General features: G+C 45.1%; 1 protein-coding gene and 1 pseudogene across 8 annotated transcripts in view; one reads left to right on the forward strand and one right to left on the reverse strand.

Annotated features, from left to right (window-relative positions):
* Window positions 1-25,720, reverse strand: part of ATP2B4 (ATPase plasma membrane Ca2+ transporting 4) — a 116,977-nt gene that overhangs the window by 76,307 nt on the left and 14,950 nt on the right. The gene's annotated exons all lie outside the window — the stretch shown is intronic.
* On the forward strand, window positions 9,761-11,470 carry LOC100437940 (ribosome biogenesis protein NSA2 homolog; annotated as a pseudogene).

The following is a 25,720-nucleotide window of genomic DNA, read 5'->3' on the forward strand; positions in this document are numbered from 1 at the left end:
AAACTTTCTCCTCTCAGCAGATCATGGGCTTCTGTCCCCCTTTGGAAAAAAGTGCTAGAGGCAGGGCACGATGACTCACACCTGTAATCCCTGCATTGTGGGAGGCTGAGGTGGGCAGATTGCTTGAATCCAGGAGTTCGAGACCAGCTGGAGCAACATGGTGAAATCCCATCTCTACAAAATATACAAAAATTAGCCAGGCATGGTGGTGTGCACCTATAGTCCCAGCTACTCTGGAGGCTGAGGTGGGAGGATCTCCTGAACCTGGGAGGCAGAGGTTGCAGTGAGTGGAGATGGCACCACTGCACTCCAGCCTGGATGACAAAGACCGACCCTATCTTAAAGCAAACAAAACAAAAGCAAAAAGGTGCTAGAGAGCTCACAATTGTGAGTACCCAGCACTGAAATATTAACTTCCAAGATGGTCAAAGTGGCTTCTTAGGCCAGGTTGTCATGGTTTCCAAGACCACAAACAGAAGTTTGGTTCAAAAGAAGGGCAGGAAGGGAACTGCCTTTTTCTTCCTAAGGGAATAGTTTCAAGAGCCAAGATAAGAGGGGGACATGGCAAAAGGAAGAGAAGTTTACATAACAGGGCAAAGAAAATGGACAGTCTTGAGAGTTCAATTTTTCCTGGTGAGCATAGGGAGAGAGGCCTCATTTGTAGGATTATAAGGCCCTATTCAGATGGTGAGATTAACCTAGGAGGTTAATAGGAAGAGGAGTCAGTTTTCTACTATGTTAAATGTCCACCCAACCAAACCTAGGAGGCACAAAGCATGGGGGCCAAAATTAAGCTGCTTTGGGAAAGCGAAGGCCCTCCAAAGACTCTGAGTTTTTCCTGCAAGAGGGCAGATGTGATAATCATCCCCAGAAGTGATGTGTGGAGGTGCTGTTTCCAGAATTGAGGCCTGCCTTGCTGTCCACCCCGGGCAGGTCCCCTGGTCAGGACCCTTTCAACTCTCATTTCAAAGGAGCCAGATGGAGGAGAACATTGTAAGAAACCAAAATGCTACCATTCCTCCCAGCAGGAGCTATCAGCTGAGTGTGGCCACCTGGCCCAGGAATTCCCTTTCAGACTCATGGGCAGTTCTCTGTGGCTTATGAGAATCCCCTTGGATGCTTCCTCCTGAGCTGGTGCCAGCTTGGAAAGGAGACAGAGTTGCTCACCGCTCTGCTCTACCCAGAAGCAGCAACTGTGGCACCATTGTAGGTTAATTACCACGTATGCCTCACCACCTTCTCAAAGCAGGTAGGCTGACCACAAGCTAGGAGGCAGGTCAGACCTGTCACAATTTTATCGCCAGTAACAATACTAGCCAGTAAGTTCCTGGTCTTTTCAGGGAGCATGTCCCCTGCTTTTCCCACCAACTATATCAAATAAGAATCCCATAATTATAGCCACGTAGATGGAAAAGTCTAAACAAATCCCCTCATTTTACATTTAAGCATGTATTAGCATTCTGCTGAGCACTGGATAAAAAGGCTATACAATCTTCTTTTTTTTTTTTTGAGATGGAGTCTAGCTCTGTCACCAGGCTGGAGTGCAGTGCTGTGATCTCGGCTCACTGCAACCTCCGCCTCCCCGGTTCAAGTGATTCTCCTGCCTCAGCCTCCTGAGTACCTGGGACTACAGGCACGCACCACTATGCCTGGCTAATTTTTGTATTTTTAGTAGAGACAGGGTTTCACCATATTGGCCAGGCTGGTCTTGAACTCCTGACCTTGTGATCCGCCCGCCTCGGCCTCCCAAAGTGTTGGGATTACACGCGTGAGCCACCGAGCCTGGCCAAGGCTACACAATCTTGACAGGAAAGCAGGACAGGGGCAGAGACACCTGAGGCAAAGAAATCTGTATTGGGTGTCAAAGGAAGGGCAGAAACATCTCCCACGCCTGCTCGCCTGTGCCTACCCAAAACCTCTAGGGTTTCCCCTGCCGCCAGCTTGTGGCCATCAAGCTGCTGCAGGAGAGAGCTCATCACAGCGTGGGCCTCCCACTAAGGGCTCAGGCTGAGCAGAGGGGATCCTTCTCTTTCCAGAGCTGCTACATACAGTCAGGTAGCATGTGCCATGAACATGGGCACCAGGTAAGGAGGTGGTTTGGGAGATGAAATCCACCCTAAGTTTTGCCAGATGGGCCTTGCACCTGTGGGCTATATTCACCTTTCTAAAATCTTTAAAAGTACCTTAAGGGCCGGGCGCGGTGGCTCACGCCTGTAACCCCAGCACTTTGGGAGGCTGAGGCGGGCAGATTATGAGGTCAGGAGATTGAGACCACGGTGAAATTCCATCTCTACTAAAAATACAAAAAATTAGGCAGGCACGGTGGCGGGCGCCTGTAGTCCTAGCTACTTGGGAAGCTGAGGCAGGAGAATAGCGTGAACCCAGGAAGCGGAGATTGCAGTGAGCCGAGATTGCGCCACTGCACTCCAGCCTGGGTGACAGAGCGAGACTCCATCTCAAAAATAAAAATAAAAATAAAAAATAAAAGTACCTTAAGGACTAGCAGGTGCAGTTAACTGTCAACCTGGCATTCCCTTGGGTCACCAAATCCTGAAAAATATCTAAGGAAGAAAACCAGTAGTGAATCCAGTTTGACCTGGGGATGCACCAGAGGCAGGGCTGAAGATGTCAAAGCAGCCAGCCCCGTGGGGCCCCTGCACCCGGGCCAGGTTCCTGCCCCTCATAGCTCACAGGCTCTCCCATGAAGTCCTTCCCAAGTAGCACCAGTGCCTCTCAGCCAAACCTCCTCCAAATCCATTCTCCCTGAGCCTTCATTTCCTCATCTAAAAAAAGGGGATCAAAAAGTCATCTACCCCATACCAAAGTTGAAAGGATTATTACTTTTTTCATGTGCAAAGGCCCTTGCCCTTGGATGAAGATCAGGTATCTTAAGAAGCCACCGAACAGTGGAGGCAAACTGCCTCTGCCCCTCTGTCAGAGCCTCCCCGTGCCTTTGGCCACCGTGTTCCTATACTTTCCAGTCCTGGATCTGGACCCTTGGCTCTGTGTACCAGGAGGACATTGGTACTCCCCATTCCCAGACTTCTCCAGAATCTCTAATTTTTGCAGCTATATCTGGGGAATCTATCTGTCTGAGGTTCCTTTTTAAGTGGTGTCAGCAAGACTGAGTAAAAAGACAGAAAAAGTTCATGAGAGTAAAGGAACTCTGTGTTAAGAATTCACATGTGGATAATGCTTCACAGTTTTCAAAGCACTCTGACATTTGATCTTTGCAACAATATTTTAAGATAGACAGGACTGACAATATCATTCTTTGACAGATTTTAGAACATATGGTCTTAAAGGTGAAGTGACTCACTCAGTTAAGGCCATGCAACCACAGGAAGAGCCTAGAAGAAGCTAAGGCATACTCCATACTACAAGGTCCTAAAAGAAATTGGAGAGAAGAGGCTGGGCACGGTGGCTCATGCCTGTAATCCCAGAGACTCAGGAGGCCGAGGCAGGAGGATCGCTTGAGGCCAGGAGTTTGAGACCAGCCTGGGCAATACAGTGAGACACTGTCACTACAAAAAATAAAAAATTAGCTGGATGTGGTAGCATGTGCCTGTATTCCCCACTACTTAGGAGGCTGAGGAGGGAAGATTGCTTGAGCCCAGGAGTTTGAAGCTGCGGTAAGCTATGATCACACCACTGCACTCTAGCATGGTGACAGAGCAAGACCTTGCTTACAAAACAAAAAAACAAAAAAAAAAGAGAGAGAGAGCAGCCTGTATAAAATAGTGGGATAATTCTAGGCCCAACCCAGGACATTGGAGCTGGGGATTCCTGTCCTGATGAGCTCAGAGGATTAATATAGGTTATCCTACTTCCTCTCAGAGGTAACAGTGAGACATGCTGAATGTATGTGTGATGTCTGTGTGTGTCATTCTTCTTGGCCATGGGTACCTTGAGAGTACAGTTTGTGGTCTAGATGGAGGCGGTACACCTCCTGGTGTGTTGTGGAGGTACAAAAGGGAGGAGAACAAAAAAGGGTGGAGGAAGATTAGAGAAAGAAAGGAAGAGGGCTCTTTCCCTTAGGGAATTCCCTGTCCGCAGAATTCTAAATAAAGAAGACAGGACACACCCATATTAAGAAGGCCTATGATTATAGTACAGCTCAACCAGAAATATTGAAGTGCATCGGGACCAGGAAGGACAAATACTGACAAGGGGAAGAAATGCAAAAAACAAAAGCAAACACAAACCCAAAAAATATAAACAGGAAACAAAATGTTGCTTTAGAGTCTCTACACCCTTTAAAGGCCTTCAGTATTGAAAGGAGGGAATCTCCAGGGTTAACAACAGGGTCTTTCCCTAGGAAGGCAAGCAAATGCAAGGTTGTGGCCCCAGATAATCACTTCTCTCTAGCTAGCGCTTCTGGGTTCAGATGATGTCATGTGCATTAAGTATTTGTTGAGAAAGAGACCTCTGGAAGAGTAAAACCTCAGGACAGAGTTTATAAACAGCACACCCAATTCCACCTGCCTTCCACCATCTGGGAGAGTGACCCTCCTCAGTTTCCTGCTACAAGGAAAGAGTAGGCTATTCTCTTCATGTTACTGCAAATTATGATATACCCAAAAAATGTGATTTAAAAAAGGAGGGCCTCCATGGGCAGATGAATGGACAAACAAGTGTAGCACATCCATACAATGGAATTATTATTCAAGGAAGGACGTTCTGCCACATGCTGCCACACAGATGAACCTTGAAAACATTATGCTAAGTGAAATAAGCCAGTCACACACACACAAACAAATATGGTATAATTCTATTCATATGAAGTATGTAGAATACGCAAATTCATAGAGACAGGAAGTAGAGTGGAGGTTACCACAGGCTGGATGGAGTGGGGAATGGGCATTATTGTTTAATGGGTACAGAGTTTCAGTTTGGGATGAAGGAGAAGTTCTAGACATGGATGATGGTGATGGGAAACCTACATTGGGAATGTAGTTAGTACCACTGAACAGTCTACTTAAAAATGGTTAAGATAAGCTGGGTGAGGTGGCTCATGCCTGTAATCCCAACACTTTGGGAGGCTGAGGCGGGTGGATCATGAGGTCAGGAGATCGAGACCATCCTGGCTAACACGGTGAAACCCCGTCTCTACTAAAAATACAAAAAGAAATTAGTCGGGCATGGTGGTGGGTGCCTGCAGTCCCAGCTACTCGGGAGGCTGGGGCAGGAGAATGGCATGAACCCGTGAGGCAGAGCTTGCAGTGAGCCGAGATCGTGCCACCGCACTCCAGCCTGGGCGACAGAGCGAGACTCCAACTCAAAAAAAAAAAAAAAAAAAAAAATTAGCTGTGCATGGTGGTGTGTGACTGTAGTCCTAGTTGCTCGGGAGGCTGAGGCAGGAGAATCACTTGAACCTGGGAGGCAGAAGTTGTAGTGAGCCAAGATCGTGCCACTGCACTCCAGCCTGGGCAACTGAGTGAGACTCCATCTCAAAAAAAAAAAAAAAAAAAAAAAAAACAAAAAACATTAAGATGGCAAATTTTATGTTCTGTATATTTTATCACAGTAAAATAAATAAATAAATAAAAATAGGAGAAGGAAGAAGAGCAGATGGAAGAGTCATCCTGGTATAGACAGGTGAGAAGGGTGGAGAAGGGAAGAGCAGAGCTAAGTTCCAGATGTGGACCAGCAGCTGCTGTCACCGGGAGCTCAGACCCATTGTGGTAATGGAGGTGGAGGCCAGTGGGGCACAGGTCAGTCACCACAGACATGTCCAGGGCTGGGAGCCCACACGGAGCCTGGAACAACATCAAAGAACTCAAGGGACCTGGCAAAGCTGAGTGACAAGGCAAAGAGCTGGAGAAACAGACTGGGCTTTCTGAATACCATGCAGTGTGCTTGTGTGTGGTAGGAGACAATGGTGGGAGTGCATTGAGGGTGTTGGGCATAGGGTAGACAAATCACCTTTTCAAAGAGCAGGAGAAAGGCATCTGTGTTCATCCTCTCCTCTCCCAAAGTCACCCCATCATCAGCTCAGAGAACATAGGCACCTGGTTAGAGCAGGTACAGCTAAGGCTTTCCTGACCCAAGATGGGGAACTAAGTCTCCAGGCTTTTTGATCACTCTGTATTAGTAACTCATTTGATCCTCTCAACAACCTTGGGAAATGGGTCGTATCACTCCCATTTTACAGAGGATAAAACTGGCTAAATACTTTATCTAGGCTCACACAGTAAGAAGTCAAGCCAGAATCCAAACCTGACTTTGGCAGAAGCCACACTTTTTTCATAATATTGCCTTTGAGGTGCTTTCCAGACATGAGAGCTCCCCTTCTCAGTGATCATTCACCTCTTAAAGTATGGTGCAGAGATTAAGAGCATAAGCTCTGTGGACAGACGGCCCAAATCCCAGATCCACCACCACAATCACTACCCATTTGACCTTGGGAACATTTTTTTTTTTTTTTTTAGACGAAGTTTCTCTCTTGTTGCTCTGGCTGGAGTGCAGTGGCGCGATCTCAGCTCACTGTAACCTCTGCCTCCTGGGTTCAAGCAATTCTCCTGCCTTGGCCTCCCAAACAGCTGGAACTAGAGGGCCACCCCACCGTGCCTGGCTAATTTTTGTATTTTTAGTAGAGACAGGGTTTCACCATGTTGCCAGACTGGTCTCGAACTCCTAACCTCAAGTGATCCGCCTGCCTCGGCCTCCCAAAGTGCTGGGATTACAGGCGTGAGCCACCGTGCCCAGTCCCCATGCTCTTCTTCTTATTTATTTATTTTTTTGAGACAGAGTCTTACTCTTGCTAGGCTGGAGTGCAGTGGTGCGATCTTGGCTCACTGCAACCTCCGTCTCCCAGGTTCAAGCAATTCTCCTGCCTCAGCCTCTCAAGTAGCTGGGACTACAGGGGCTCACTACCATGCCCAGCTAATTGTTGTATTTTCAGGAGAGACAGGGTTTCACCAAGTTGGCCAGGCTGGTCTTGATCTCTTGACCTCACGATCTGCCCACCTCGGTCTCCCAAAGTGCTGGGATTACAGGTGTGAGCCACTGTGCCCAGGCCTCCCCCTACCCCCCACCTCCATTCTCTTACTGCTCCCTAGGAGCCTATTCATTCGCTGTTACATTGAACTGGAACCTCATTTTTTATCTCCACCACCCCAAGTGATACATTCTCACCCCAATGGCATGCATTCTCACAATCTTCCAACCTACTACCTTTTGTGATGGTTATTTTTGTCCCTTTTCAACAACTGAGGAACTAAGGCCTAAAGCTCTACAGTTAACTTGTGGTGAAACTGGACCATAAACCCAGGTCCAAAAAACTCATGGTCTTGGCTGTTACATGATGTTTTGGCATTAGAGAGAAAAAAATCTACCACATGGTAAAGGGGAAAGTAGCTTGGGTTGAATTTCAAATACTTGGATTGGAATCCAAGCTCTGTGACCTTGGACAAGTTTCTTTCTTTCTTTTTTTTTTTTTTTGAGATGGAGTCTTGCTCTGCCGCCCAGGCTGGAGTGCAGTGGCACAATCTTGGCTCACTGCAACCTCCAGCTCCCAGGTTCAAGCGATTCTCCTGCCTCAGCCTCCTGAGTAGCTGAGATTACAGGCACCTGCCACCATGCCCGGCTAATTTTTGTGTTTTTAGTAGAGACATGATTTCACCATTTTGGCCAGGCTAGTCTAGAACTCCTGACCTCGTGATCCACCTGCCTTGGCCTCCCAAAGTGCTGGGATTATAGGTGTGAGCCACCACACCCAGCTATTTATATATATATATTTTTTAGCAACAGGGTCTCAGGCTGGATGGAGCAATCTTCCTGCTTCAGCCTCCCCAGTAGCTAGAACTACAGGCATGTACCACCATGCCTAGCTAATTTTTACTTTTATTTTTTAAGACAGGGTCTTGCTTTGTTACTTAGGCTGGAATGCAGTGGCATGATTAGAACTCACTGAAGCCTCAGCCTCTGGGCTCAAGTGATCCTCCCACCTCAGCCTCCTTTGTGGACTACAGGGGTGTGCCACCATGCCTGGCTAATTTTCAAATGTTTTTGTAGAGACAACGTTTTGCTATGTGGTCCCGGCTGGTCTTAAACTCCTGGGCTCAAGTGATCCTCCCACCTCTGCCTCCCAAAGTGCTGGGCTTATGGGTGTGAGCCACTGCACCTGGCCAGAAACTATAATTTTAAATGCCTGCTTTGGGCTTGTCATTCTGACATATATTACTTGAAATTATAAAGATTAATGATTCAAAGTGATTAATACAAGAGCTACTCAAGAAATGGTAATCTTTATTATTTTCTTTGATATCACAACCATAAATTTTTTTTTTTAACTGACACATTTTCTATCATTTTCATTTGTGTTTCCTTTTCATTTTTCTTCCCTTCTGCTAGTTTGGAAGTTATATTATACCAAGTTTTTTAGTATTAGCCTAGAAATCTTAACATAAAGACTTCTAATAATCAATATCTTTAATTTTTTCCCTAGAAAATATAAGGACCTTAGAACACTTAAACTCCAATTACTATATTCACCTTCTAATTTTTTTTTTCAGACACAGTCTCACTTTGTCACCTAGGCTGGAGTGCAGTGGCGCGATCTCGGCTCACTGCAACCTCTGCCTCCTGGGTTCAAGCAATTCTCCTGCCTCAGCCTCCTCAGTAGCTGGGATTACAGGCACACACCACCACACCCAGCTAATTTTTGTATTTTTAGTAGAGATGAGGTTTCACCATGTTGGCCAGGCTGGTCTCAATGTCCTGACCTTGTGATCCACCCACCTCAGCCTCCCAAAGTGTTGAGATTACAGGCATGAGCCACCGCGCCTGGCCTCACCTTCCAATTTATATGCTATAGTTACTGAGGATTTAAATTATATCTTCATTTTATTCCTATCAATTAGACATTGTTATATTTCTTGTCTTTGACATTAATATTTAGATTTCACTCCATGTTTACCATTTTATTTGCTCATCATCCCTTCTTCATTTCTTTTTCTTTTTTCTTTTTTTTTTTTTTTTGAGACAGGGTCTCCCTCTGTTGGCCAGGGTGGAGTGCAGTGGTGCCATCATAGCTCACTGCAGACTGAATCTCCTGGGCTCAAGTGATCCTCCCACCTCAGTCTCCCAAGTAGCTGGGACTACAGGCCTGCATCATCATGCCAGGCTTTTTTTTTTTTTTTTTTTTTTTTTTTTTTTAATTAGAGATGAGGTTTCTCTATTTTGCCCAGGCTGTTCTTGAACTCCTGAGCTCAAAAGATCCTTTCATCTGGTTTCCCAGAGTGCTAGGACTATAAGGCATGAGCCACAGTGCTCAGTCCATCATCCCTTCTTGAATCTTAGACTTTCCTTTTAGTACAGGCCTACCTTGGAGACATTGCAGGTACGATTCCAGACCACTGCAATAAGGCAAGTTCCTGGTTATTTATTATTTTTTTGGTTTCTCAGTGCATATAAAAGTTATGTGTACACAATACTATAGTCTATTAAGTGTTTTTATGGTTAAAAAACACAATGTGACTACCTTAATTAAAATATATTTTGTGTTAAAAATGCTAATGATCGGCTGTGGTTCACGCCTGTAATCCTAGCAATTTGGGAGGTTGAGGGGGGCGGATCACTTGAGGTCAGGAGTTCAAGGCCAGCCTGGCCAACATGGTGAAACCCTGTCTCTACTAAAAATATTTTTAAAAAAGGGTGACCCTTTCCTGTCTCGGCCTGCGCGGAGTCTCTGAGACCTTAAAATTGAGAGTGTTTTCGCACCTCAGGGGCTGTTCCTGGTGGTTCTGCACCCGTCACCATGCCACTGAACGAACATATTGAATTACACCATAAACACTATGGATACCGTTTGGATTACCATGAGAAGAAAAGAAAGAAGGAAAGTCAAGAGGCTTATGAACGAGAGGCTCATGAACGTTCAAAGAAGGCAAAGAAAATGATTGGTCTGAAGGCTAAGCTTTACCATAAACAGCGTCATGATGAGAAAATACAAATGAAAAAGACTATCAAGATGCATGAAAAGAGAAACACCAAACAAAAGAAGGATGAAAAGACTCCACAGGGAGCAGTACCTGCCTATCTGCTGGACAGAGAGGGACAATCCCGAGCCAAAGTACTTTCCAAAATGATTAAACAGAAATGAAAAGAGAAGGTGGGAAAACGGGAAGTCCCTCTGACTAAAGTACGTGCCCAGGGAGACACAGACGTATTAAAAGTTGTTTGAACAGGAAAGAGAAAGAAGAAGACATGGAAGAGGGTGGTTACTAAACTCTGCTTTGTCGGAGATGGCTTTACAAGAAAACCACCTAAATATGAAAGACTCATCAGGCCAATATGCATTTCAAGAAAGCCCATGTATTACATCTTGAACTGAAAGCCACCTTTTGCCCACCAATACTTGGTGTAAAGAAGAATCCCTCATCCCTACTGTATACAACTTTAGGTGTTATTACCAAAGATATTGTCATTGAGGTAAATGTGAGCGAATTGGGCCTTGTGACACAAGGAGGCAAAGTTATTTGGGGAAAATATGCTCAGGTTACCAACAGTCCTGAAAATGATGGATGCATAAATGCAGTCTTACTGGTTTGACAGCAATTTCATATATAATTATTGAGGACTACACACCAACTGAAAAAACTGCCATTACTGTAATGTTTCTACCAAACAGCCATACATGTCTGCAATCAAGAGATTTATTACATTGTAAACATTAAAATGGTCCAGTTTTATAAATGGTCTTTGCTTTGAAATCTGCTTAGACCCCATGTTCATAAAATTGAATGATTGAAAAAAAGCAAATATACAAATATCCTACTTCATCAATATCTGCATTTATGCGTGGGTATTCAGCAATTTCCTGAAAAACCACCAGTGTCCATTGAAAATGCCTTTCAAAAAGGTTAATACACAATTATGTGTCTGAGAATTTAACTGAAGTATCTTCTACCTTGTTAATCATTAATCCTAAAAAGGTAGCATTAATACAGATGTTAAGTTTACAGTGTTTACACTAAAAGTATGTGAGAAGACAAAAAGTTCAGAACTCTTAGAGAAATCTTTTCACCTGTGAAATCCTTAACTTCTGAATACAGCAAAGGTCTAGTGAATTCACATTCTAAACATTTTTTCTTCCATTTACCATGTAGAATAACACCTACTTGGCACTGTTTTCTACTTGAATCATGAAAATGAAAAAAAATACTAAAGTCTTTATACTTTCTTAGCATTTCTGTGTTCTAAACAGTATATTTCTAGTTTCAGAATGGTATTAAGAATTAGTTTAAGCAACTCCAGCTAAGTTTTAAAAGGAAAAGAAGACTGCACTGATTCTCTGAGGAGAAATTTATTTGCAGTTAGATGACGTAAAAAAGTAAGGTGTTAGGGTTGTAACTTGGTGAAAGCACTTTTGTGATCTGTGATATGTTGTGGCTTTAAGGATAGCTGTATATTACATTAATCTATAATCACCAAAAAAAAAAAAAAAAAAAAAAATAGCCAGGCGTGGTGGCACATGTAATCCCAGCTACTCGGGAGGCTGAGTTGAGAGAATCGCTTGAACCCAGGAGGCAAAGGTTGCAGTGAGCCAAGATCGCACCGTTGCACTCCAGCCTGGGCAACAGAGCAAGACTCCGTCTCAAAAACAAAACAAAACAAAACAAAAACAATGTTAATGATCATCTGAGCCTTCAGGAAGTGGTAATGTTTTTGCTGGTGGAGAGGTCTTGTCTCAATGTGGATGGCTGCTTGCTGATGGGTGGGGTAGCTGTGACAATTTCTTCAAATAAGACAACAATAAAGTTTGCTGCATTGATTGACTCTTTAGTGAGACTTCTCTATAGCATATGATGCTATTTGACAGCATTTTTTCCTTTTCTTTCTTTTCTTATTTTATTTATTATTATTATTATTATTATTATTTGAGATGGAGTCTTGCTATGTTGCCCAGGCTGGAGTGCAGTGACACGATCTGAGCTCACGGCAACTTCCACCTCCCAGGTTCAAGCAATTCTCCTGCCTCAGCCTTCCAAGTAGCTGGGATTACAGGAATGCACCACCACACCTGGTTAATTTTTGTATTTTTAGCAGAGACAGGGTTTCTCCATGTTGGCCAGGCTGGTCTCCAACTCTTGACCTCAGGTGATCTGCCTGCCTTGGCCTCCCAAAGTGCTGGGATTACAGACGTGAGCCATCATGCCTGGCCTCTTTTTTTTACATCCCCATGAAGGACTGATATTTGATAGCATTTTACCCAGAGTAGAACTTCTTTCAAAATTGAAGTCAATCCTCTCAAACCCTGCAGCTGCTTTATCAACTATGTTTATGTAATATTCTAAATCCTTTGTTGTCACTTCAACAGTATTTACAGCATCTTCACCAGGAGTAGATGTCATCTCAAGAAACCACTTTCTTTGCTCATTCCTAAAAAGCAGCTCCTCATTTGTTCAAGTTTTATCATGAGATGGCAGCAATTCAGTCATATCCTCGGGTTCTACTTCTAATTCTAGTTCTCTTGCTATTTCCACCACATCTACAGTTACTTCCTCCACTGAAATCCTGAACCCCTCAAAGTCAGCCATGAGGGTTGGAATCAATTTCTTCCAAACTCCTGTTAATGTTGATATTTTGACTTCCTCCATGAATCATGAATATTCTTTTTCTTTCCTTTTTTTTTTTTTTTTCCCAGACGAGGTCTCACTCTGTCACCCAGGCTGGAGTGCAGTGGCACAATCATGGCTCACTGCACCCTCGACCTCTCAGGCCCAAACGATCCTCTCACTTCAGCCTCCTGAGTAGCTGAGAGCACAAGAGCACACCACCATGCCTGACTAATTTTTTCACTTTTTGTAGAGACAGGGTCTCCCTGTGTTGCCAGGCTGGTCTCAAACTCCTAGGCTCAAGTGATCTTCATGCCTCAGCCTCCCAAAATGCTATGATTACAAGCAAGAGCCACCATTCCCAGCCCTTGAATGTTCTTAATGGCCTCTAGAATGGTGGATTATTTCCAGAGGGTTTCAATTCACTTTGCCCAGATCCATCAGAGGAATCATTGTCTATGGCAGCTATAGCTTTACAAAATACATTTCTTAAATGATAAGACTTGAAAGTCAAATTTGTTCCTTGTTCCATGAGCTGCAGAATAGATTTTGTGTTAGCAAGCATGAAAACAACATTCATCTCCTTGTATGTCTCCATCAGAGCTCTTGGGTTATCAGGTGCATTGTCAATGAGCAGTAGTATTTTGAAAGGAGTAGGTTTCAACAGTGGGCTTAAAATATTCGGTAAACTGGCCAGGCACGGTGGCTCACGCCTGTAATCCCAACACTTTGGGAGGCCGAGGTGGGCGGATCACCTGAGGTCAGGAGTTCGAGACCAGCCTGACCAATATGATTTAACCCTGTCTTTACTAAAAACACAAAAATTAGCCAGGCGTGGGGGCATGTGCCTGTAATCCCAGCTACTCGGGAGGCTGAGACAGAAGAATTGCTTGAACACGGGAGGCGGACACAGCAGTGAGCCAAGATTGCACAATTGCACTCCAGCCTTGGCAACAAGAGTGAAACTCCATCTCAAAAAAAAAAAAAAATATATATATATATATATATATATATATTTGGCAAACCATGCTGTAAATAGATGAGCTGTCATCCAAGCTTTGTTGTTTCTTTGATAGACCACAGGCAGAATAGATTTAGCATAATCATTAAAGGCCCTAGAAGCCTGGCGCAGTGGCTCACGCCTGTAATCCCAACACTTTGTGAGGCCGAGGAGGGCGGATCACTTGAGGTCAGGAGTTTGAGACCAGCCGGGCCAATATGGTGAAACCCTGTCTGTACTAAAAATATAAAAATTAGCAGGGCGTGGTGGCGGGCACCTGTAATCCCAGCTACTCAGGAGGCTAAGGCAGAAGAATCACTTGAACCTGGAGGGGTGGATAATACATAAAGACCCTAGGATTTTCAGAATGGTAAACATTGACTTTAACTTGAAGTCACCAGCTGCACTGGCCCCTAATGAGAAAGTCAGCCTGTTCTTTGAAACTTTGAAGCCAGGCATTGACTTCTCCTCTCTAGCTATGAAAGTCCTAGATGGCATCTTTTTCCAAGAGAAGGCTGTTTTATCTACATTAAAATCTGTTGTTTAGCATAGCCACTGTCACCAATTATCTTAGCTAGATCTTCCGACTAACTTGCTGTGGTTTCTACGTTAGCACTTGCTGCTTCACCTTTACGTTGTGGAGACAGCTTCTCTCGTTAAACCTCAAGAACCAAGCGCTGCTAGCTTCTAACTTTTCTTCCGCAGCTTCCTCCCCTCTTTCAACCTTCACAGCATTGAAGAGATTTAGGATCTTGCCTTGGATTAGGCTTCAACTTAAGGGAATGTTGTGGCTGGTTTGATCTTCTAATCAGACCACTTGAACTTCCTTCCTGTCAGCAAATAAAGCTGTTTTGCTTTTTTATCATTTGTGTGTTAACTGGAGTAGCACTTTTAATTTCCTTCAAGAACATTTTCCTTTATTCACAACTTGGCTAACTGGTACAAGAGGCCTAGCTTTCGGCCTATCTCAGCTTTCAACACGACTTCCTCAGTAGGCCTAATCATTTCTAGCTTTTGATTTCTAGTGAGAGACCTGTGACTCTTTCTTTCACATGAACACTTAGAGGCCATTGTAGGGTTATTAATTGGCCTACTTTCAATATTGTTGTGTCTTAGGGAATAGGAAGTCCCCAGGAGAAAGTGAGAGATGAAGAACAGCTGGTCAGTGAGGCAGTCAGAACATACACATTTGTTGATTAAGTTTGCTGCCTTATATGGGCACCATTTGTAGCACCCCAAAACAATTCTATCAGTAACACCAAAAAATCACTGATCACAAATCATCATAACACATATAATAATAATGAAAAACTTTGAAACATCATAAGAATTACCAAGATGTGACACAGAGACATGAAATGAGCACATGCTGATAGAAAAATGGCGTCAATAGACTTTCTCAACACAGGGTTGCCACAAACCTTCAATTTGTTTAATAATAAAATAAAAAGGCAATGTCTGAAGTACAATAAAATAAGGTATGCTTATAATTTTTCTTCTTTTGAATTATTTCTTTTAGAAGTTGCTTTAGTAGGCCTCGCATAGTGGCTCACGCCTGTAATCCCAGCACTTTGGGAGGCCGAGGTGGGAGGATCACTTGAGGTCAGGAGTTCAAGACTAGCCTGGCCAACATAGTGAAACCCCGTCTCTACTAAACATACAAAAAAATTAGCCAGGCGTGGAGGCGTGTGCCTGAATTTCAACTACTTGGGAGGCTGAGGCAGGAGAATCTCTTGCACCTGGGAAACGGAGGCTGCAGTGAGCTGAGATTGTGCCTTGCACTCCAGCTTAGGGGACAGAGTGAGACTCTGTGTCAAAAAAAAAGAAGTTGCTTTAGTGGAGTAGTCTGTTGGTAGAAACCTCTGTTTTTGTTTGTCTGTAAAGGGTTTTGTTTTGCTTTTTTTTTTTGAGACAGAGTCTCGCTCTGTCACTCAGGCTGGAGTGCAGTGGCACAATCTTGGCTCACTGCAACCTCCGCCTCCCAGATTCAAGTGACTCTCCTCAGCCTCCTGAGTAGCTAGGACTACAGGCATCCCGCCACCATGCCTGGCTAATTATTTTTTATTTTTAGTAGAGACGGGGTTTCACCATGTTGGCCAAGCTGGTCTCAAACTCCTGACCTCAGGTGATCCCCCTGCCTCGGCATTCCAAAGTGCTGGGATTACAGGCATGAGCCACCGTGCCTAGCAGTGTGTTCATATATTTAGATACAGGCTCACTCTGTCACCCAGGCTGGATGACATGCAGTGTGCAATCAAAGCTCACTGCAGCCTCGAGCTCCTGGACTCAGTGATTTTCTTGCCTCAGCCTCCTGAGTAGCTGGGACTGCAGATGCGTACTACTGTGCCCAGCTAGTATATTTTTTAGATAAAGCATATAAAGCAAGTACAAATAATATGTTTCTTTAGGCATACATATGGTTATCAAGAGAATGGTGACTACAACATTACAGCACAAGACAGTGGTTAGGCTGGGTGATGAGGTGGGGGGATGGGATAGGAAGGGGTCATAGGTGGATGCAAATAAATGGCAGTGATCTCATTTTTGGGTGGTGGGTTCAAGTGTGTTCATTAGGTTAATAAAAAACATTAATAGCATAAATAAATAAGCAGTAAAAGAGAGGCATGCATAAACCAGTCAGGAAAATGAACTGTAGATTTTGATTCATCCAATTTTGTGCATCTGAGAAATAAACAAAAGAGATAGAACTAGAAATGAAAGGCAGAGACAGAGAGAGGAAAAAAATGGTTCCTATTTCTACCAGCAACATTTTTTAACTTGTGTGATCAAAGACAGCCATGGAACTATCTAAAAATATCAAGACTCTTTTAAATAAGAACTTTTGTTGAAAATTTCATGTTCTAAAATAGCCATTTAACAACACAGTCAAGGCCAGGCACGGTGGCTCATGCCTGTAATCCCAGCACTTTGGGAGGCCGAGGCAGGAGGATCACTGGAGCCCAGGAATTAAGAGAGCAGCCTGGGCAACACAGTGAGACCCCATCTCTACAAAAACACAACGCAAAACAAAAAAACATAGTCAATATACTGCATCTGACTTTATTAGCCTAATAAAAAAATATCAATCAACTTAAAAATTCTGGCCTTTTGGTGGTGGTAGAGCGAGGAAGGGGATGAGAGTGGGAATACAGTGAGGGGCAGAAGTGCTGATCTGCATTTACTGCTCTAGGGACAGGAGGCCTAGAAGCTGCCCTGTGCGGGACCTCCGCAGCCGGCGTGCGGGACCTCCGCAGCCGGCGTGCGGAGCCTCGCACCAGCGAGGTGTGTGCCACACCCGGGGGTGTGGCAGCCTCGATCGACCGAGCCCCGCCCCGCTCCCCGCCCGCCCTCGCCCCGGGCCGGCCGAGTTCGGACCTGCAGCTCCCCCCACCTCTGCGCGGTGCGACTCAGCCGCAGGCGCCGGGCTCAGCTGGCTACCAGCGTGGCCCGGGAAGCAGCTGGGGAAACAAACGCCTTAGCCCTGGAGGCCTGGCTCAGCACAGAAGCCCCAAATAAGGCGGGCCGACTCCACCCGGGCAGCAGCGATTGCTCAGAGGGGGCCGATGACTCACTCGACCCAGCCAGCCAAGCATCTCCCTCCCTCCCCCGGGACCCTCGTCCTGTCCCCCACCACACCACACCACACCACACCCCGGGGAACACACCTGGGGAACCCTCCCAGTTCTCACCCCACCCCTCACCTGGCCTCCCTGAAACCAAACCCTGTGACTTCAGTGGCTCAGCCGACTTTTCAGCACAGCTTCCCCGGGAGCGCCTGTCCTTGAGCTGCCAAAACCCAGGGGAACAGGGCCTCGCTCCAAGCTTTACGGGGCAGGCATGCTTGATAAATGTCTATTGATCAATGCATGCATTATGTCAGAGGACAAGGGCAAAAACTGGGCTGGTTCTGGGATGTGTGCGTGAAAGCCACTCTGTTTACATCACCATGGAAGGGAAGGTTGGGGTAAATCTGAGATGCTTCAAAACAGGCTATTACAGCGTCTACAAGTGAGTGTTCTCATTAGTCCTCAGCAGCTCTGGAAGAAGGAGAGGTAACCTGGAGCACACCCTACTTAGCGTATGGGGACCCTGGGCCCCAGAGTAGAGAGTGTGACATGCCTGGCCGGGTATGAGTGGGGACTGTGGAGTTTCCGTGACCTCAATTTTTCTGGTCTGTAAAGTACAGCACTTGGTTTTTTGTTTGTTTTTTAGACAGGGTCTCTGTTGCCCAGGCTGGAGTGCAGTGGCATGATTAAGGCTCACTGCAGCCTCAACCTTCCTGGGCTCAGTGATCCTCCCACCTCAGCCTCCTGAGTAGCTGGGACTACAGGTATGCATCACCATGCCTGGCTATTTTTTTTTGTTTTGTTTGTTTTGGTTTTGGTAGAGATGGGGTTTCCCCATGTTACTCAGGCTGGTCTCGAACTCCTGGGCTCAAGCTATTCTCAGCCTCCCAAAGAACTGGGATTATAGGCGTGAACCACTACGCCCACCCTAAAGTGCAGCACTTTTAACTTTTCAAAGCACTTCCATTTAGATTCCATACTCTCTCCTTAGATTATCATAACTATCATTTGTGGATACAAACAAATGATGAACGAGAAAAGTGAGGCTCAGAGGTTAAGTGACTTGCTCAAGGTCACACTGTTAGCTACTAGCTTGGTCAAGAGTGGAAATAAATTAAGGAATTCTTTTTAATGCCCCAAGATTCCAAGATTTTTCACCCACTTTGAACACATCATTCGTACTTGCTGGAATTCACTCTCCCATTCTACAGCGTGGAAAGAAGCCACCCTACTCAAGAAAGAGGACTCAAATTTTATAGGAGCTGGAGAAATGAATGGTCTCCCCAACCTCAGGGAAGTAAGGAGGGATTTTCCCATGCAAAAATCTCCATAAATACAAATCTGTATATTTGTAGGCACTCCATGGTATACAAAGCACTTTCATATCCATTATCTCAAGTGATTCTTGTCACTTACCTTACCCTGTAAGGTATTCAAGAGGATATTATCTGATATTTTAAGGAGAGTGAAAAGGCTGCAGCAGTTAAGTGGCATGTTCAATAATAATACCCCATTTCCTTCCCATGCATTGCATTACATTGGTTACCCCTGAGGTTCTGAGATAACCAATGTAATGATGAAAAACTCTTTATATTCATAATGGAAACCCAAAGCATCTCCCTCCATTTTTCTCATTTCTGTCCTCAAGATGCCCAGAAAGGAGGAAGGTGGAGGGGTGAAAACTTGGTATGGGCCAGGGGACAAACTACGAGCACAGAGTAGCCCAAGCCTTCCCCAGAGTCATGGCAAAAGATGGTGCCATCTCATGGGTGAACCCAAGACTCCATGTCCTGGCCCTGGATCCTGCACCAAACAGGTGCCTTGGACCAGCCTGTATCTGTCATGGAGGCCACCAGGACTCTTTATCACTCTTGAATTTGTAGCAGTCAGTTGGTACAACCTCCAAGAAGCTGGCACCTCGGGCTGTCATTCCAAAGCCGCCTAACTGCCAAGGGGTGTCAAGTGGCCCACCACAAGCACAGGGACTTTCCCATCTAGTGTCCCATCATACACACTAGACATTGTCTTTGTCCCAAGCCCCACGGTTGCTAATTATCTTTTGGCTGGTGACAGCCTCCAGATCTTCCTTTCTCTCTGCCCCTTCTTGTGCTATTCTTGGATTTTTTTTTTTAAACGCTTCTTTTCTTTAAAAATATAGCTGCAGATAAAATATACTTAGCTTCTCTTTCACACATATACATTTAAGAGAATGAAGGCAGGAAATCTTTCTGGTTCTCTCCAATCACAGACCAGCATGAGAACTCAAACCACCAGGAGGAGCCAGCCTCTCCACCATGAATGAGTAATCCCACTCACAGATTTATAGGGGGCTTTATTTAGGGTGTTCCACATCTTATTCCAGAAGCCTGGCCTTTAGCTGAGCCTGCGTAAAAGCCACTTTACATTTTGACTCCCACTTCAAACACAAGTTGGCCTGCTCATCTTCTCACACCTTCATGTGAGATCCAGACACACAGAGGAAGGTACCTCTCAAAGGTGACCCAAGAGTTCCAAGCCTTCTCCCCTCTCTGATTTCTCATCCCAGGATCAGACCCTGTGTACCACCTAGGCTGGCTCCAGGTGGTCAGCTTCCAAAGCAAAGGCTATGGCCATCAGCACTTTTTTTTTTCCTAATCATTTATTCATATATTTAAATTTTTTGAGACAGAGTCTCCCTCTGTTGACCAGGCCGGAGTACAGTGGCATGATCTTTGTTCTCTGCAGCCTCAACCTCCTGGACTCAAGCAAGCCTCCCACCTCAGCCTCCCGAGTAACTGAGACCACAGACATGCACTACCACGCTCAGCTAATTTTCATACTTTTTGTAGAGATGGGGTCTGACTATGGTGCCCAGGCTGGTCTCAAACTCTTGGGATCAAGCAATTCTCCCGCTTTGCCTCCCAAAGTGTTGGGATTATAGACATGAGCCACTGTGTCCAGCCGTTTGTTTTTTTGCTGTTGTTGTTTTCTCTTTTTTTAGAGAGAAGCTCTTGCTCTGTTGCCCAGGCTGGAGCACAGTGGTGCAATCAGAGCTCACTACAGCCTCAAAGCCCTGGATTCAAGGGATCTTCCCGCCTCAGTCTCCTGAGTAGCTGGGACTACAGGTGTGCATCACCACACTTGGCTAATTTTTTAATTTTTTATTTTTTTAAGTGATGGAGTCTCACTAAGTTGCCCAGGCTGGTCTTAAAACCCTGGCCTCAAGCCTCAGCCTCCCAAAGTGCTGGGATTACAGGTATGAGCCATTGTGCCCAGCCCATCAGCTTCTTTATTTCCCTTCTAAAACCACAGACACTTTGCCTCTGGTTGCCTCCTATCATTGGATTCCACTGGACTATGTTTGGGGCTGACTTGTGACCAATTCTTTATGATGTGGGAAAATGCTCATGATCTAGTATTGGGTAGGAAAAAAAAATTAAATCAAAATCTTATTATGCAACGTGTTCCCAATTTTGTTTAAAAAATGTATATACTCACCCACGTATATAAAAGACTAAAAGAGACTACACCAAAATGTTAGCAGTTATGTCTGGACTTGTGAAAGTTTTAGTTTTCTCTTCATGCTTTTCTGAATATTCCACACTTTCTAGGATGAACCTGTGTAGAGGCAGTACATAGCTCAGAATCTTTTTTTATTTATTTTTTTTTGAGACGGAGTCTCACTCTGTCACCAGGCTGAAGTGCAGTGGCACAATCTCGGCTCACTGCAACCTCTGCCTCCCAGGTTCAAGTGATTCTCCTGCCTCAGCCTCCCAAGTAGCTGGGATTACAGGTATGTGCCACCACGCCTGGCTAATTTTTGTATTTTTAGTAGAGATGGAGTTTCATCATGTTAACCAGGCTGGTCTTGAACACCTGACCTCAGGTGATCCACCCGCCTTGGCCTCCCAAGGTGCTGGGATTACAGGCGTGAGCCACTGTGCCTGGTCGACTCTTTATGTTTATATTTTTTATTTTTTAGAGATGGGGTCTCATTATATCGCCCAAGATGGATTCAAACTCCTGGACTCAAGCAATTCTTCTGCCTCAACCTCTCAAAGTGCTGGACTACAGGCACATGCCACCACACCCTTGGACTCTGAAGTTTGAGAGCCATGGTTTGAATTCCACATCCACCACTTGGTAGCTGTGGGAACTTGGATAAAAGTATTTTATCTCTTTGAGCCTTAGTTTCTTTTTTTGAAAGGGAAGATAGGAATGACTCCTTCCTTATTAGGATTGTCATGAGGAGGGAATGAGGTCATGCAGTTTTAGCATGTGTCTTGGTGCCTGAAATATAGTAAGTGCTCAGTATATGTGAGATCCTTTTTACATATTACTTTTATACTCTGGAAAAAAAGTAAATATTCTTAAAAAATAACCACCTGGCTAAAAATTTGCCATTTGGATTAAAGTACACCGAGAAAACAACAAAAGCCCTCCTGGAAATGTGGTGTCTCTAAAAGTGACTGAAACAAGAATGATCATACGATAAGGTAGGGTTTAAACTATGTCAACGTTCCTATGAAAAGGCAATATACGGCCGGGCATGGTGGCTCACGCCTGTAATCCCAGCAATTTGGGAGGCTGAGGCGGATGGATCACGAGGTCAGGAGTTCAAGACCATCCTGACCAAGATGGTGGAACCCTGTCTCTACTAAAAATATAAAAATTAGCCGGGCACAGTGGCAGGCACTTGTAATTCCAGCTACTTGGGAGGCTGAGGCAGGAGAATCGCTTGAACCCAGGAGGCGGAGTTGCAGTGAGCCGAGATTGTGCCACTGCACTCCAGCCTGGGTGACAGAGTAAGATTCCATCTCCAGAAAAAAAAAAAAAAAAAAACAGAAAGAAAGAAAAAGGAATATAAGGTGGGAAGGGTGTTGAATGAGGAGTGATGACTGTGATAAATGCAAAGTTGATGAAAGAAAATATAGATGCTTTTTAAATGAAAAACAAAACAAAACAAAAAAACCCTCACAAAACTAGGTAGATTAGATCACAGAATAATGGACTGAGCTATAAAGCAACTAGCAGAAGAAAATCATATAAGCCAGAAAGTAGGGAGAGTCTGTGAGTTGGGTAAACAGGAATGCTCTGTCTGGCTAGGGCATTAGAGAGGCAGTGTTGCCTAGGGCCCAGGTAGGATGACAGGGGCTGAGTCAGAAACAGCCCTGGGTTAAACTGGGGCAGAAGTTAGACCCGGTTTAGACAAGGGACTTTGGGGATTGGAACTATGGATTTGGCCAGCCTGGGGAGCTCTGAAACACAACTGTTTATAGCACTAGGTGCAGGAGATAAGCTGAGCAAGTTAGGAGAATGTACACTTCACTAATCTGAATATAGCTGAGAGCCTGGATCTCCTGACATTGTTCTTAAGCAGTGTGGCCTTCCAATAGCCTGACCTGTTTTGTGCCAGTGACACTAGAGGACGTTGGACACCAGAAAGAAGTAAAAAGAGAATCACCACCATTACCAGGATTCCAAATGCAGTCCAGACCTCCTCTCCACCTTGGCATAGTGGCCACATAGAGTCATACAGAGCGGGGCTGCAGGGAGCCTCACAAGCTCCCAGCATGAGTTTGAAGAGGGAGAGTGAAAGGTGGAGCTTCCTTAGATAAGGGCTCAATAATTCTAGGAGACCAATTCCTAAGCCAAGTCTCCTGGGGAACTGGCCATTGTTTCAACTCTAGTCACCAACTTCCTAGGAAGATGTCCCCAGTCTCTGTCACTGAAGCCCAGCTGAGCAAGACAGCAGTGAGATCTTACTTTTAAATGTTGGTACCCTACTATAATTAATCTGCAGCATTGTTTGGGTAGGAGGAAGCAGAAACTGTTAGAGTTGAAACATCCTAGAAGTACATTTAGCCCTAACTATTCATTTAACATCTGAACAAATTGAAGCCCAGAAAGGTTCAGTGATTTCCCAAAAGTGATAGAACAACTTAAGTGGCTCAAGTTCCAGGTTTCCCAACTTCCAGTCTGGAACTCACTTCTCTAGACCACCCTGCCTGTCATTAGGAAGGCTTTGCAATTATTCAGGCATGAGATGATGAGGTTTTGAGCAGGGAGGGTGGCCCTGGGAAGGAAGAAGGTAAAGTTCACTATGGTCTATTTGTTTAGAGAAAATGTTCTATTTGTTTATATCCATCCATCCATCCATCCATCCAACCATTCTTTTTTTTTTTTTTTTTTTTTTTTAAGATGGAGTCTTGCTCTGCTGCCCAGGCTGGAGTGCCATGGCACGATCTCGGCTTACTGCAACCTCTGCCTCCAGGGTTCAAGCAATTCTCCTGCCTCAGTTTCCTGAGTAGTTGAGACTATAGGCACTTGCCACAACATCTGGCTGATTTTTGTACTTTTAGTAGAGATGGGCTTTCATCATGTTGGCCAAGCTGGCCTCGAACCCCTGACGTTAGGTGATCCACCCTCCTCGACCTCCCAAAGTGCTGAGATTACAAGCATGAGCCACCACACCCGGCCCATCTATCCATTCTTTACTGATCCTCATTCTATGAGCCAAGGACTGTGCTAAACACTGAGTATACAGGAATGACTAAAGCATCACTCTCCTTTCAAGTAGCTTGCAGGCTGATGAGTGGGCTCAGTGAAAATGCTGCAGCCAAAACCAACAAGTCGCTGCATCTCAGAAACCATGCTGCCATAAGCCTGTTCACATGAACACTCAGCTAATATTCACACCCTTGTCTGTAAGTCACTGCCTCTGAAACCATCTCCCATCATTGGATGCCATCCCTGAGAAACTGGGAGGGGACCAGAGAATTCCCCCTGTTCCAAGAGAGCCTGGAGCACTTAAGTGATCTATAGGAAACAGAAGCAAGAACTGCACTTAATGCCAAGCCCCTTCCAGCCAGGAAAGGCAAGTTCTGGTTCACGCATTATCTTGGCTAAGCTGCCACTTCTTGCCAGCTGAAGTCTCTGCGTGGGTGTGTGCTGGGAAAAGCAGGGGAGATTCCAGCCTGAGACTCTCTTGCTTATTTATCCAGGGGCAGCTCTATTCCAGTGCAGCTGACAGTTGATCTGGGTGACCAAATAGTGATAGCACCCTTGGGCTACAGCTTCTACAAAAACAAGTAGTGTTGTCACCCAGTCTGACTCCCTCCATCAAAAAGAGATTTCCCAGCACTGACTTCTACAGCCTCTACTCCCAGGGGAGGAATGCAGGGCATGAGTAAACAAGGTGAAGTGGTTGCAGCTCTCTACCCTCCACTTTGCCTTGTTTCACCAGGACTCTTCTTGCTCAAATATCAAGCAAAGCCCTAGAGCTGGCACCAAGAGGGTAACCTGTCTCATGGAAATGATGGAGCCCCTGCATGCCCTTTGATGGAGAGTTGCAGGATGCTGGGGCCTCTGGGCCTTTCGTTACTGGGAGGCAATGGGCTATGACCCTTTTATAAATGTACTGAGCCCAAAGTTAGCAGGGAGCAGGCGGGCAGGCTGATGCCAGTCTCCATGGAAAAGGAAGGGAGAAATGGAGGGACAAAAGAGGAACAATTAAAATTCAATGACTACCCTGGCTCATAGTAGTGAGCCAGGCACTCAGAACATGTATCAGTCTTCGTTTGTGTGTGTTCATATTTTCCAGAGGAAACTGAGTCTGAGAGCCTAAATAATTTGTCCACGGTCACACAGCTGGCCAGCCAGACTTGAACCCAGTTCCACCAGACTCCCTCAAATCTGCGCTTTTATATAACACCACCTGCTGGGATTGGAAGGCCAACTAGGTGATTTAGGACACAGGGCATTGTTATACAGAAAGGCACAGGAATGGATTCAGGATTTGGTAAGCTCTGACCCCCGGGGTTGAAAACCCAGTGGAAATTAGCATTCTTTGCTCTATCAATATAAGACCTCAGCATCCTGTTTCCTAGTCCCAGTAAATAGATTTTCCAGTGTTACGGAAATCTCTTTTCATCTGCTCCTCTTACAGGGCTAAATGGCTTAGGTCAGATATACAAACAGAAAACACAGATAAATCCAGGGTCATACTTTCTTTCAGACTTTTCTATATTGCTCCTAATGTCCCCCATCAAAGTAGACTGTGAGGCCAGGGGCAGTGATTCACGCCTGTAATCCCAGCATTTTGGGAGGCAGAGGCAGGTGGATTGCTTGAGCCCAGAAGTTTGAGACCAGCCTGAGCAACATAGCAAGACCCATTTCTAAAAAAAAATTTTTTTTTAATTTTCTGGGTGTGGTGGTGTGCACCTGTAGTCTCAACTACTCAGGAGGTTGAGTTGGGAGGATCCCTTGAGCCCAGGAATTGGAGGCTACAGTGAGCCATGATGACACCACTACACTCCAGCCTGGGTGACAAAGTGAGATCCTGTCTCTAAAAACAAAAAACAAAACAAAAACAAACAAAACACAGTAGGCTGTGGGGGTTAGGGACCAGAAGCACACCCAGAGGGTTACCCCACTGGTCTCAGTGGCCCACTGTCTGAGTCATTTTTCCCTCTGACATTGGTAAGCCTAGGAGTACAAAAGTTACCAAAGCAAAATCCACTCAATAATTTTTTATTGAGTACTTACTATGTGCCAAATACTGTTCTGGGCGCTTGGGATATATCAATGAGCAAGGCGAAGACCATTGCTCTCAT

This window comes from Pongo abelii, chromosome 1 (genome assembly GCF_028885655.2).
Source record: "Pongo abelii isolate AG06213 chromosome 1, NHGRI_mPonAbe1-v2.0_pri, whole genome shotgun sequence".
NCBI lineage: Eukaryota > Metazoa > Chordata > Mammalia > Primates > Hominidae > Pongo > Pongo abelii.